This window comes from Leguminivora glycinivorella, chromosome 13, assembly GCF_023078275.1.
Source record: "Leguminivora glycinivorella isolate SPB_JAAS2020 chromosome 13, LegGlyc_1.1, whole genome shotgun sequence".
Taxonomy (NCBI): Eukaryota; Metazoa; Arthropoda; class Insecta; order Lepidoptera; family Tortricidae; genus Leguminivora; species Leguminivora glycinivorella.
The window spans coordinates 19,896,923-19,910,213 of NC_062983.1; the positions used below are offsets into that span (position 1 = coordinate 19,896,923).

Genomic DNA, 13,291 nt, shown 5'->3' on the forward strand with positions numbered 1-13,291 from the left:
GCGGACCCCAGGCTCCCATGAGCCGTGACAAATGCCGGGATAACGCAAGGAGGATGATGACTTTGTTAGTGTACGCGGCTTACTTATACTGCAACGCATGTTCATCTCATGTCGGCCTCGACAAAGACGCGAGCTCTAAATGGACCAATACAAGACCTATGGATCCGGGTGTCCAGCAATTGAATGTAATGTTTCTACCCTAACTCCGCCGTTAGAGATTAATGACTTTTTGCCTTTTACGCATCGCCTTTTACAAAGGTACAGTAAAGTTAGCGTAGAAAGTAGACAGAATGCTTACTCGTCAAATTATCAGCGGCACCAAGAACAATTTAATACTACCCCTGAAATGTATGGGCCTGTTTTTAGTGTCCCTTAAAACTAGATGGCTCTACCCCTGATTTCCACAACTCCCAAATGATTTTTGGGTGTTTTTCCGGCCAGTCACTCCAACAGGACATAACAGTGTATCAGTGTAGTCGTCTAAGAAACCGACCATCTTAAATTGAAAAGATTATTTGAGCCTTAGATTTGCTTTAGGTTTTTAATATTTCTTGAGTTATTAATTGCCGGCACTTAGATTTGCTTTATTTTTAATCTTTCTTGAGTTATTCCAGCATTTTGCTACGACTATTCTTGAGAGCCCGGTCCGCTTTGTCAACTATAATAGCCCAAAGTGACTCTTTGCCAACCATTACAGTCACTGTTGGTGTTGAGGGAAGGCATGGAAAGATTCGCTTCGCACGCGTCCAGCAGGCCTCCGTGACTACTTTTTTTCCCAAACTGTACAAAATAACAATCCGGTTTCATTGACCAAGAACTTAAACGAACAACAACGAAGCTAAACAAAGTTCTAGACTGCGAAACAGAGTTCTGAGTATCGAGTTAAATTCATTTCCTTGTGAAGAGTTCAAAGTTTATTTGGAAACTGAAATTCTATGAGAATATAATTATCAATATTACGAGGTCCAAAATTCGGAATAGAGGTGGTGGCGATTAGTATGTTGTTGTTGTTGTAGTCCCAACGGCTCAGCCACGACATTGGTCTAAGCGCGACAGCGGTGAGCGGCAGCCATACATTGGAGCGAGACACAGCGATGGGACTTCATTCGCACGTATGGCTGCCGCTCACCGCTGTCGCGCTTAGACCATTGTCGTGGCTAGGCCGTAAGGCACCCCAGAGGTGCAAAGGGCCTCCTCCACAAGCTCGCGCCACGCCTTCCTGTTTTCAGCGACCCTCGTGGCCTCCCTTCAGCTCGAACCAGCCGCCCGTAGCTTATTTTCGATGGATCGCTTCCATGGGTGGACAGGGCGCCCGGAGCCACGGCTTGCATTTTGCGGCTTCCAACCGTAAGCAATGCTTGCGTTATTTCTTTCCCCTCTCCGAATAGTGTGACCAATCCATCTCCATTTTCGATTCCTTATATCTATTATTTGTATTTATTCAAACGAAGACAGGATTAGGTGTGGGTTACTTGTATTTATGGACATCATGGGCCAGTCTTTGGTTGACTTGACATAGATTTTATGTTGTGGTAATAAGGTACATTTCGTGGAGGTGGGTTTGGTGACTTTTTTTTCACTTACAATTTTTGGCACATTTCTGTTCGCATGGTGATATCTAGCGGAAACGTATTGACCGCTACCACATGATGATAATTTTATCGACTGTTTTTTTTTTAAGTACCACGTTAATTTGCGTTTGTGTTTTCATTTGTTTATTTTAAAATGTATGATGTTATTATGAATCGGGAATATGATAATGGTATTACTAACTGCAAATTAAACTTTGTTTCAAAATGAGCATTATTCTATTAGATATGACCTATTTTATTATCTTTTACGGACCTAACGTTTCAGTTCAATGTATTCAATAATAGATTCGTCAGTGGTTGAATGTAACATCAATATGTATCTAACTGGTGTTGGTTGAAAATATCATTACGCATCTAAATGGTTTTACTTCATCTACTATATTAAGTTATCTAGCGGAACATGTGGGTGTTGATCAAGGATTGAGGATGTGCATAGTTGATCTATGATTTATTATTGCAATAAAATTGCATTCATTGTTGGCGACGCTTACGAATAGAACGGGTTGGAACATTGTTAAGGTGATAATGTTTATTTCCAATTTATTACCGGTCAGTGTGATTTTGCATTTGTATGCAGTTAACGATACAGATGTTAAAAACATCACTATATTACCTCACAATGCTGATTTTTACTTTCCCTCGTGTGCCGTACGCGCGTGGAACATAAAACGAGCTACTGTGGTAGATGAGACTGCAGCAACCAATGCCACCATCAACACGTCATATCAATGGTACGTAAAGTTTTTTATGGGAGAAAGGGGAACGACAAAAGTATCCAGGACCAAGATTGTACGTCATAATGAATTAGTGGATTTACCGCTATGTATAAATGGCAATATGATTATATTTAAGATTGAAATTATTAAAGAACCAATAGTTTCATCTACTGCTAGTAATATCACTATGCATAAGAAGCGAGTAAGACGGGAAACGAACATAAAACAGTCTTGGTCAGAGAATGAATACTACCAAATTATACAAGACGGTGATGATATAGAAATGACAGTTCGAGTTCAAAAAAAAAAGAAACCTATTTCTACCAAGATTCTGAGTACTACCTCAACAGTCAGGCCACCACCACCACCACCACCACCACATGTAGCAACAACAGCAACAACAACAACAACAACCACCACACAGATACCTCTACTGTTGAGTGAAGACTGCCAACAGTATGCGTATATGTTAGGTCAAATGCAACGTTGGGCTGATGGAGAAATGCGTATTATAAAAACAGATCCTAACGCTGATATGTTCTGCAAGGATCGCTTACCGGCTAATGCTACCAGGTTTTGAGAGCGACAACGTTATCGATAGCAAATAAATTTAAGGTAAGCTTTTATTTTTTTTAAAGTTTTTATAAAATAATAGATTGTAGCGAGTGTGTGAAATGATAGGGGCTATTTCCTGTTTTCTGCCGCAAACGTCATATCTGAGGTTTTGATTTGGGTATAAAACGGCCTGCTCACCCATTGCCACCATACCAGTCACTCATAACACGGTGAGCAAAGCTACAGCTGTCAAATTACCGCTATGTCCCATAATTGTATTGAGCGTTTGACAGAACGTGGGTTAAATGTCATAAACTGGATTAAACCTAAGGAGTTAAAAATAGGTCATCCATACGAAATAATTAACTGCTACCAAAAGCCTTCGCAGTTTGACAGTACGAAAATGCAGACCATTTTAATTTTAAAAGAGGGTCACCTGACTCTTCCATGTCGTTTTAACGCTATGGAAGAGGAGGTGATGGATGATATTAAAAATGGGGGCATAGCGGTAGTTTCCAAGGGGCCGAAAAACAGAACCTGGCTTTTAGAGTTTTGTCCAGCATAAATAACATGTGAGTGTTTCTTTAATAAGTTTTTTTTTTTTTCAGATTGTTCGAGTCATATTAATATCATATACATACATAAATAACAATGTATCATCAAATCAAATGTAAGATTTAAATCCTCCTTTGTATTACCTACTAAAGTAAAACGTAATATTCTTTAACAATTCTAGAAAGTCTTAAGAAATTCTTAGCATAAGGCAATTGCAACCATGTCTTATTGGTAATAAATAATAATTATTAATGTTTCAGCAGCAGCAGCAACAGCAGCAGCCACCGCAAGCAGCAGCAGCAACAACAACATTGACGATGCCATCCTCTTCGTACCAGTTCAAGAGCGGCAACAGCAACAGCATCAGCAACAACATCAGCAACAGCAACAGCAGCAACAACAAGAGCTAACATCTTCGCAGTCTCCCACACTACTGGTACCGTTAACGGCATGTATGAAATTAACAGTGCAAAGCGAAGATGCTAACCTAGCTGTACATCAGCCTAAGGAAAACGTCCCACCGTCAATTAAATGTGAGCGTAGTCACGATGAATATGAAAGTATCGAGCCAGAGTTGGTAGCACATTATGAAAATAATAAAAAGCAATGGATACGAGCATTCCAAAACAACTATCTTATTAAACAATGGCGTTTACCAATGCCACTAAATCATTTTAGAGGGGAAGTGTCCCGTTTAATGAAAAATCAATATATTCAGGGTAATATACCATCTAACGATGAAGTATCGGTGTATTTTCTAACCGTAATGTGGGATGAAATTAATGATGAGGTGGAGGGAGTGATAGGAAATGAATCCATAAATTTCCAGGATTGGTTTTTTTTTCTGTGTAGTTGTAATGTAGAAAACTTTTCTCGCGTTACATATAACCCTAAAATATTTAACTACCTTATTAGTATCATATATTGTGTGGTGGGAGCACACATAATAGACTCAATTAACTATACACCTCCATCTTATGAAAATTAACAGTTTTTTTGTTGTTGTTGCTATCGCTACCTGTTGTCATACATACCTGTTTATATGCAAATGCAGCTGCTGCTAGCGATTTTTTATATCTTATAGTTACTATACTACCTCATGTATCTTTATGTGTAATAATAATAATATTAGAAATAAAAGACAATAATGAAAATAAGGGAGTTTTATTGAATAAAACCACACACACACACACTCATACCAGGTATCAATAATTTTATTGTACTAAAGTGCACCTAGACAATGTTATCTTTATCTATCCAGCTTTTTTCATTTAGACCAAGCCATTTTACATATACTTTATTACCTCGACGTTTTAAAACTTTCTCCACTAGATAAATATCACTATGTTTAGTTTTCTGCAATTCTTGTTCATAAAAGCATCCAGAGATGGGTTGATGATTAGTATCTTCAAGTAAATAAGTTACTGGATTAGTATTTTGCACTTTGATAACTTTAAATATTTCCGTAGTCCAGTTACCAGTGTAGCCTTTGGCGAAAGTTGATTTGTATTTGCTAATTCTCACATGGTCACCAACCTTGAACTTGGCACTTGGTTTGATTTTGATGTGATTGTAGACCTTATGTAACAATTGATTAGAGTTATTTTTGTTTACACTCGATGGCGCCATACTGATAGTGCGATGAGGTTTGTTATTGTAATAATGTTCCAGTTCTGTTATCAGTTGTGTCCATTTGTAGGAACCGTTCAAACTAAATTGCTGCCAAATCCAATGTTTTAAGGTTCTAATTAGCCTCTCCACTATGGAGGCTTTCATGACGCTATATGTAGAGTAGTGATTGATATGATATTGCGTCATTAGTGAGTGAAATTTGGAGTTGAAAAACTCTTTTCCATCATCCGATTGAATATTCTTAGGGCATCTCCCATTTTCACTTAAGATTTTACGCATTGCCTTTGTAACATCTTCGGCGCTCTTAGATTTTAACGGTTGCAGCCAAGCATATTTCGAAAAGGTGTCAATACAAACTAGAATATATTTATGGTTGTTATTATCCTTCGAGTATTTTTGCATATCAATCAAGTCAATCTGCCATGTATCATCGAACCCTCTCTGAATGAATCTCCTACGCGGGAATGTTTTTCTTGCATATTTGTGTATCTCTTTCACTACTTGGGATTTACTCATTCTTTCAGTTTTTTCTTCTTGATGTAGTAGCAGCAGTAGTAGTAGTAGTAGTAGTAGTAGTAGTAGCACGAGTAGAAGCAGCAGCAGCAGCAGTATTAGTAGGTTTGGCAGGTGTTGAAATTCTTTCTAATAATTTATTAACTTTTGATTGTAAATCAAGTATATCTAAAGTATGGTTCTTTAACCTACTAATTAATCTATTTATTGTTTCATCAAATTGAGATTGAATGATAACATCCGAATTAAGAATAGATCTCCGAACTCCAGTCAACCGTTTATTATCAAAATGTATCGAATCTTTTTTCACTTTGATTTTTTTGCGAGCTTGAGAAGTTTCACTACCCAAGTGTTGTCCAAACTTGTTAAGAGGCATTGTGACTGTGAATGATAGATAGAACTCTATAGTGTATTTATAATCAGATAAAACAGGTATGTTTTAACAGCTAACAGTGTTGCTTCATTTTAAAATGATACCGCTTTCAGTTAGTTCCTCTACGATTGCATTAATTTCATTGGAATGGGAGGTGTTACCAGCACTCTGTGATGCAATTAACAACTGTAAACGATTCACAAGCTCGTTTGGATCATCCCAATAGATATAATCAGTTTTCGGATAAAACGTTTTAGTTGTAAATTTATCTCCTTTACTTGTTGTTGTTGTTGTTGTTGAGTTCAGACATCCACCCTCTTTATGTTTCTTGGCTTCTTGTTGACGTTTAATGTAAAGTTGATATTTTAAGCCTCTATCTCCCCTCACTTGACCGTTTGGTGAGAATCCTCTACGATGTGCGTTTGTAATCTCTAAAATCTTGTTGTAATCCATTACATCTTTACTCGTAATTACAGACTTGTTTGGTATTTTTTTAAAGATAAGTTCCCACAGACCTAATGTCATTTTAAATACTGAATCTTTGATGTGTATCAAATCTTTATTGAATCTAACTTGACTATCTCCAATATGTATCTTATTGTTATTCTTGATGTAAACACCAAACGGTATCTTAGTAGTTTTAGAAAGGTGTCTGATATATTTATTAAAATAATCTTCATTCAATGTAGTATTGTGAACATCATCGTCATCATCATCATCATTATCATCACCAACACCACTTTGATGTATGTCAAGAGCTGACTTCATATCACCATCACTAACATTTTCCTCTTCATAAACACTACTAACATCATCATCATCATCATCATCATCATCATCATCATCATTATCATCAGCCTCTTCATTGTTATAATCACTGTCCTGTTTTTGTTGTTGTTGTTGTTGCTGTTCATCTTGAAGATTATGTTTCCAACTGATGAGTCTACTTACAGGTTCAGTTTTAATCAAACGTTGTTTCTTCTTCTTCTGTAGCAGTGGTGGTGGTGGTAAGGGTGTGGAAGTTTTAAGTGTTGGAAAGTTTCCCATCTCTGATGCTGCTGCTGCTGCTGCTTCCATGTCTTTTGATGATGATGATGATGACGATTCTAATGCTTTTGTCATTAAAACATTAAGAGGTTTTGTAATTGGTTCAAATGTTTCAGCTAGTGAAGTGTCAAGGGAAGATTTATCCGCTCGTAAAGCCTTGACTTTTTCTTCACATTCTCAACAGAATCTACAAGTTTTCGTTTCAACTTTTTATCACCAAACATTTTGTTTGTTTTATTTTATTTTTTATGTTATTTTAGATGTTTTCACGGTAGGTGACAATGTAAAACTGATAATAAACCCAAGATAGCAATCAATTTAAACAGATCTATATAATAATAAAAACATCAAAACCTTTACGATATCGACCCTTATGAATGTCTCTCTCCTTGTCGATTGTTAAGAACGTATACTTTTTCCTCCAACACTCATGACAGATCTCTTTAAATTTCTCAAAGCTCATATCAGTGTTCACGTGATCATCATAGGCATGTTTCAAATTCAACTCGTCCTGTTTGAAGAGCAATATCAGATTGGCATTATCACGCACCAACTGCTTAGGTATCTTACTGTACGTTTGACACAGGTAGAAACAATCTAACCAACGATGACGTCCCATAGCAAAGTATTGACGAATCGCATCTTGATCTTCCAAAGCTACATCATCAAATATGACGACACTGTCTTCGGCGGCATCCTCCGGTGGTACAACTTGACTCTTATCATCATACATGTGAAAAGGTAAGTCACCAACTCTCTCCAAGACTTCACTCAGAAATTGATACTTTGGTTGGTTTAAGGATTTTGAATAAAGATAAACATTGTGAAATTTCACACCGTTCGGATGTAAAAGAAGAGACAATAACACATTAGTTTTACCACAATTGGATGGTCCGCAAATGAGACATCTGATATTGTTAGCTAACAACGAACCGTGTTTATTATGTTGTTGTTGGCTATGTAAATTCACTTTATTATCTATCACACTCCAATCTTTAACTACAAGTGACGTGTTTTGTTTTTTAAGTTTCATTTTAATATGACCCATGGAATCAGTAGGACATATAATTTATACAGTGTTGCTGTTATTGCTAGTGGAAGTGGTGTTAATATTATTATTAATATTATTTTTTAAATTAAATCTCAAACACCACTACGATACCGAAGGCGGACGGTATGGAGAACGAACCGGAACGAGAGAGAGAAATGGAGTCGAAGATGGAAATGGTGGCAGAGTTAGAGACGGAGTTGGAGACGGAGCAGGAGACGGAGCAGGAGACGGAGCTGGAGACGGAGCTGGAGACGGAGCGGGAGATGGAGCTGGAGACGGAGCTGGAGACAGAAATTGATTATGATGATGAATTTGAAGTGTCATTTACACTTCCTTGCGGTTATTGTTGTTGTGTTGGGAATCATGTTTGTCGTATGTGTTGAATACATACATACATACATACATACATACATACACACACATAGATGGTCACATTCAATTATGACTATTTAAGATGATAACACATGTGGTTGGAGGTAGTTTAAAAAAGAATTTCAATCAAGGAAGACAAATAAAAAAGAATAAAAATAAAAAGGAAAATTGTGTTGTTGTTGGTGGTGGTGGTGGTGGCATTATTAATAGTTTAATAAATAATCTTCCATTCGAAGCTCACATACCTGGATACAATTATTGTGGTCCAGGTACAAAATTAAAGGAGAGGTTGGCTCGTAACGATCCCGGTGTTAACCCGCTCGACGAAGCTTGTAAATTACACGATATCACCTACTCAACTGATAAGACATTAGAGGGACGTCATAGAGCTGACACACTATTGGCGGATGCTGCTAGAAAACGTTGGCGAGAGAGTAATTCATTAGGTGAACGGATTGCCGCCTTGGGTGTAAATAAAATTATGAGATTTAAAGTTAAACACGGTATGGGTGTTGTTCCTTTATCGAAAGTTATAAAAGCTAGTCGCAATGCGGTTAAAAAACAAATTTCTAAAAAAGACGAAGAAACCTACCACTACCACGGCATTGATAAAAGCAGGTGTGAAAGCTGCAAAACAATTTGTTAAAGGTAAAATTGTCAAGGGACACCAGAAACAACGAGTCATTCCAATACCTAAGAGAGGTGGTTTCCTACCTTTGATACCGCTTTTGAGCGCTCTAGCAGCCACGGGAACTTTAGCCGGTGGAGTAACCACAGCGGCAAAGAATATTTACGAAATGGTGAAGAATAGAAACAATGCTACCGCTGCTCCTGCTGCTGCTGCTGCTGCTGCTGCTGCTGCCAATGGAAAGATTGTGGGTAAAGGTTTATATTTAGCACCATATAAACGTGGAATGGGGCTCTTTATCACACCAACCAAAGGTGGTGGTGCTAATACATCAGCAGTTATGATGAAGAAGAAAAAAAAAAAAAACGTTAGTTTTACCACCAAAAGGTAAAGCACTCACTGATAGGGATATTTTAAAGGTTGCACACCGAGAGAAAATCCCCTACTTTAGAGGTGTTTTCATGCGAGATAATTTCCCCACAAAACCTCACTATAACGAAACTGGTGTTATTAATTTAGACTCTCAACGAGGTCAGGGTACGCATTGGTGTGCTTATGTAAAGAAGGGTGATTATTGCTTGTATTTTGATAGCTTCGGTGATTTGAGACCTCCTCGAGAGTTTATCAACTATGTAAACAATACTGGTAATGGTGGTCGTGTGCAAGTGGAGTATAATTACAACAATTTACAAAAATTCAACACTGTAAATTGCGGACATTTATGTTTAAAATTCTTATGTAACAATGCTAAACGTTTGTTTTAAATAAATATCATAAGCATTATGTGTGTGGTTTCATTCTTAAATAGTTCGTCTACCTTTAAACACCTCTCATCATCATCATCATGACATTTTCCTCATTCACAATAAGCCTGAACGGTAATGATTCCGTTTTGACTGCAGACTTTCAGCCACCTATAGAATTGGATAGTGATGGTTTTTACGAATGTGCTCTAGTGTTGTTTAAGACTTTTAATTCAATACCTAATGTTGATAAGAGTAATAATTTATTTCATTATGGAGATAATATTATTACAATACCGGAGGGTTCATATGAGCTTAATGACATAATAGATCACTTGAATCATGAAATGATAAAAGTAGCCAAAGGTGATGGGGAGAAATTAATTGACATTAGTGTCAATAGTAACACATCCAAGTGCATGATGTTCTCACCAAAGTTCGATATTCACTTTGAAAAAGCAAACAGCATTGGATCGCTCTTTGGTTTTACACCGAAAACGCTGAAAGCGCAAACAATTCATTGGTCAGATAAATCAATAAACATACTCATAACAAACACTATAAGAATAGAGTGCAATATTGTAGAGGGTTCATTTATCAACAACAAGCCATCGCATGTGATACACGAGTTTTCACCTGACGTCCCACCTGGTTATCAAATAATTGAACAACCCTCTAACATTATCTATCTACCTGTCAAGAAGAGTAATAATAGCATACAAAATATTGAAGTGCGTATAGTAAACGAGAGCGGTAACATAGTAAATTTCAGAGGTGAAAACATTGCGCTACGTCTACATATTCGTAAGAAAGTATAAAATGATTATTCACAATAACAATGATAAAAGGATAGGAAACAATACCTATCTCATTAGTCGACATCTTGCTCTCGACAGGATAACTAGTGCTAATACTACTACTACTACTACTACTACTCCAAATCGTGTTGGTGGGGAGAATCAATCATCAATATCAAATAAATTAAGTAGAGAAAATAGCGCATTTTTACAGAGAATTGGATTTAAAGTATGTCCTCGTCATCTATATTAGATATTGGTGAGAAGGTGTCATTCGATGACTCTATTGAAAGTATAGAATTTCACTCATACACTCCATATAATGACTCATTCAAAAATAATGATAACATACACATATGTATCAACCGGCAAGATCTAATCCTACTACCCAGTCAGAGTCAAATATTTGTAGAGGGTACACTGGATAAAGGGTGCGCTTTCGTTAACAATGGAGCAGCTTTTCTATTTCAAGACGTACGATATGAATTGAATGGTGTGGAGATTGATCGAGCAAGAAACTGTGGCATCACATCCACAATGAAAGGACTAGTTTCATACTCCAAGGAAATGGATTTTAGTCTTCAAAATGCCGGTTGGGAAGTGGGTAGTAAGAGTTTTTTGAAACGTGAAAAGTTCACCATAACCATACCCCTATCACATTTCTTAGGGTTTGCGGAAGATTACAAGAAAATTATAATGAATGGTAAACATGAGTTGATATTGAATCGTGTTAGTAACGATATTAACTGTTTAGAGGTTGATGACACGATAACTACGGATCTGACGTCTCCTGTTGATATCACTCGCGTCATATGGCGGATGCCCGTCATAAAAGTATCTGATAAAGAGAAACTACGTTTAATGACGTATGTTGAAAGGAGCGTACCCATTCAGATAGCGTTTCGTACATGGGAACTGTATGAATATCCCGTATTACCTTCATCACAACGTCACATTTGGTGTATCAAGACGAGTACACAGTTGGAGAAGCCTCGCTACCTAATTGTTGGTTTCCAAACAGCACGCAGAAATGAAAAAAAGAAAGATATGAGTATGTTCGATCATTGTAACCTCACCAACTGCAAAGCGTATTTGAACGCTCAGTATTATCCATATGAACCATTTTCAGTTGAATTTAAACATAACAACTACGCACTCTTGTATGATGCCTTTACCAATTTCCAACGCTCTTATTACAACCGTGAACATACCAGCCCTCTTATTAATTATTCTCATTACAAGACACAATCTCCATTAATCGTAATTGACACATCACGACAATGTGACAGCTACAACTCAGGAGGTGGTGCTATTGATATTAAATTGGAAATGGAGTTTAAAGAGAATATACCTGCCAACACCTCCGCATACTGTTTAATCATCAATGATTCACTGTTTGAGTACAACACTCTCACTAGTACCACACGTAAAATCATTCAGTAAACCACACGAACTCACACATACACACACACACACACACACACACACACACACACACACACACACACACACACACATTCAGCAAAAACTACATCATAGTCTACCATTAGACGTACTCAAACTCATACGTGTGTGCGACGTTCGAAGAAAATTAAAAAATAAAAATGAATACATCAAATATTCACTTACCTTCTTACACACCATCAATTGATTACTCTGGCGGATGTAGCAGCAGCAAATGTATTAACAACAAACTTGAGAACGGAAGCGGTAGTGGTTGGAGTTTTCGTGAGCTATGTAAAAGTGTCTACAGTCTAGAAGTTAATTGCTGTCATCATGGTGCAAATGCTCACATTAAAGATATTCACGTGTACTTGAAGGTGGAGTTTATTGAAGCTAATATCAGATTACAAACTTGTGTTAGTTTTAATGGTGAACAGGAACTCACATGTGAAGAATGGAAAACAATCTTTTCAGACAAAGTTGAAACCATTGGAAATTTTTTTCTAAACCCTATGAGTGTTTTACCGGAAGTGTTGGAAAGCAATAACCGTTTCCACTTTTGGATGAATGCAAAACCGAATCCGATCCTGTCCCTTCATACAATAAACGCTAATGTTCCTTTAACAATTAATTATGTAGAATGGTGTCATATTGAGCGTGTTATGGAGTGTATTAACGCACGAATTTTATATCTTAACAAAATAAAGTCTACCTACGAAAACCGTTTAAACCTCTTCAAGAAATATTTCAAGATATATCGTCCTAAAAATGTTCAGGAAGCGCGTGGTATTATACATGGATTGTGCAATGTGAACGATATTGTAGACTCTGAGATAAAGTGTTATCTTGCTGAACTTCTCTGTAATACGTATATATTTTAAAGGAAAAAAATAAACAAAATATATTGAAATAAAAGTTGTTTTACTATCACTGTCAACCCTTATCGCTTTTACCGCAACTAAGGTAGGTATATATAAACATCTATAAAAACATGGTGTAACGAGCTCAAGTTTTCATACGCACTCCAACTTTCGCTTCAATTATTATGACGTCATTGTATCATTGCAACTTTTGTAATGAAGATGTGTTATCAAATCGTTTGATAGCACATTCGAGAACAAAACGTCACAAGCTCCTGTGTACGCAAGAAAAGTCGGCCGAATGTGCTGTTTATATTGTTAAAAGTGCATTCAAGTGTAGAATCAGCAGTTACCGGATTAATGGAAGCTCAAAGATTTTAGACCTCAAACTTTACATGTTAAAAATCGGAAAAA

At 36.9% G+C, this 13,291-nt stretch overlaps 1 long non-coding RNA gene across 1 annotated transcript; it reads left to right on the forward strand.

Moving 5' to 3' along the window:
- The first annotated feature begins 1,699 nt into the window (after positions 1-1,699).
- Positions 1,700-4,560, forward strand: LOC125232854. The gene is made up of 2 exons (XR_007177798.1): positions 1,700-3,435; positions 3,679-4,560. It is a non-coding gene; the product is annotated as an uncharacterized LOC125232854 (long non-coding RNA).
- Positions 4,561-13,291: the final 8,731 nt, after the last annotated feature.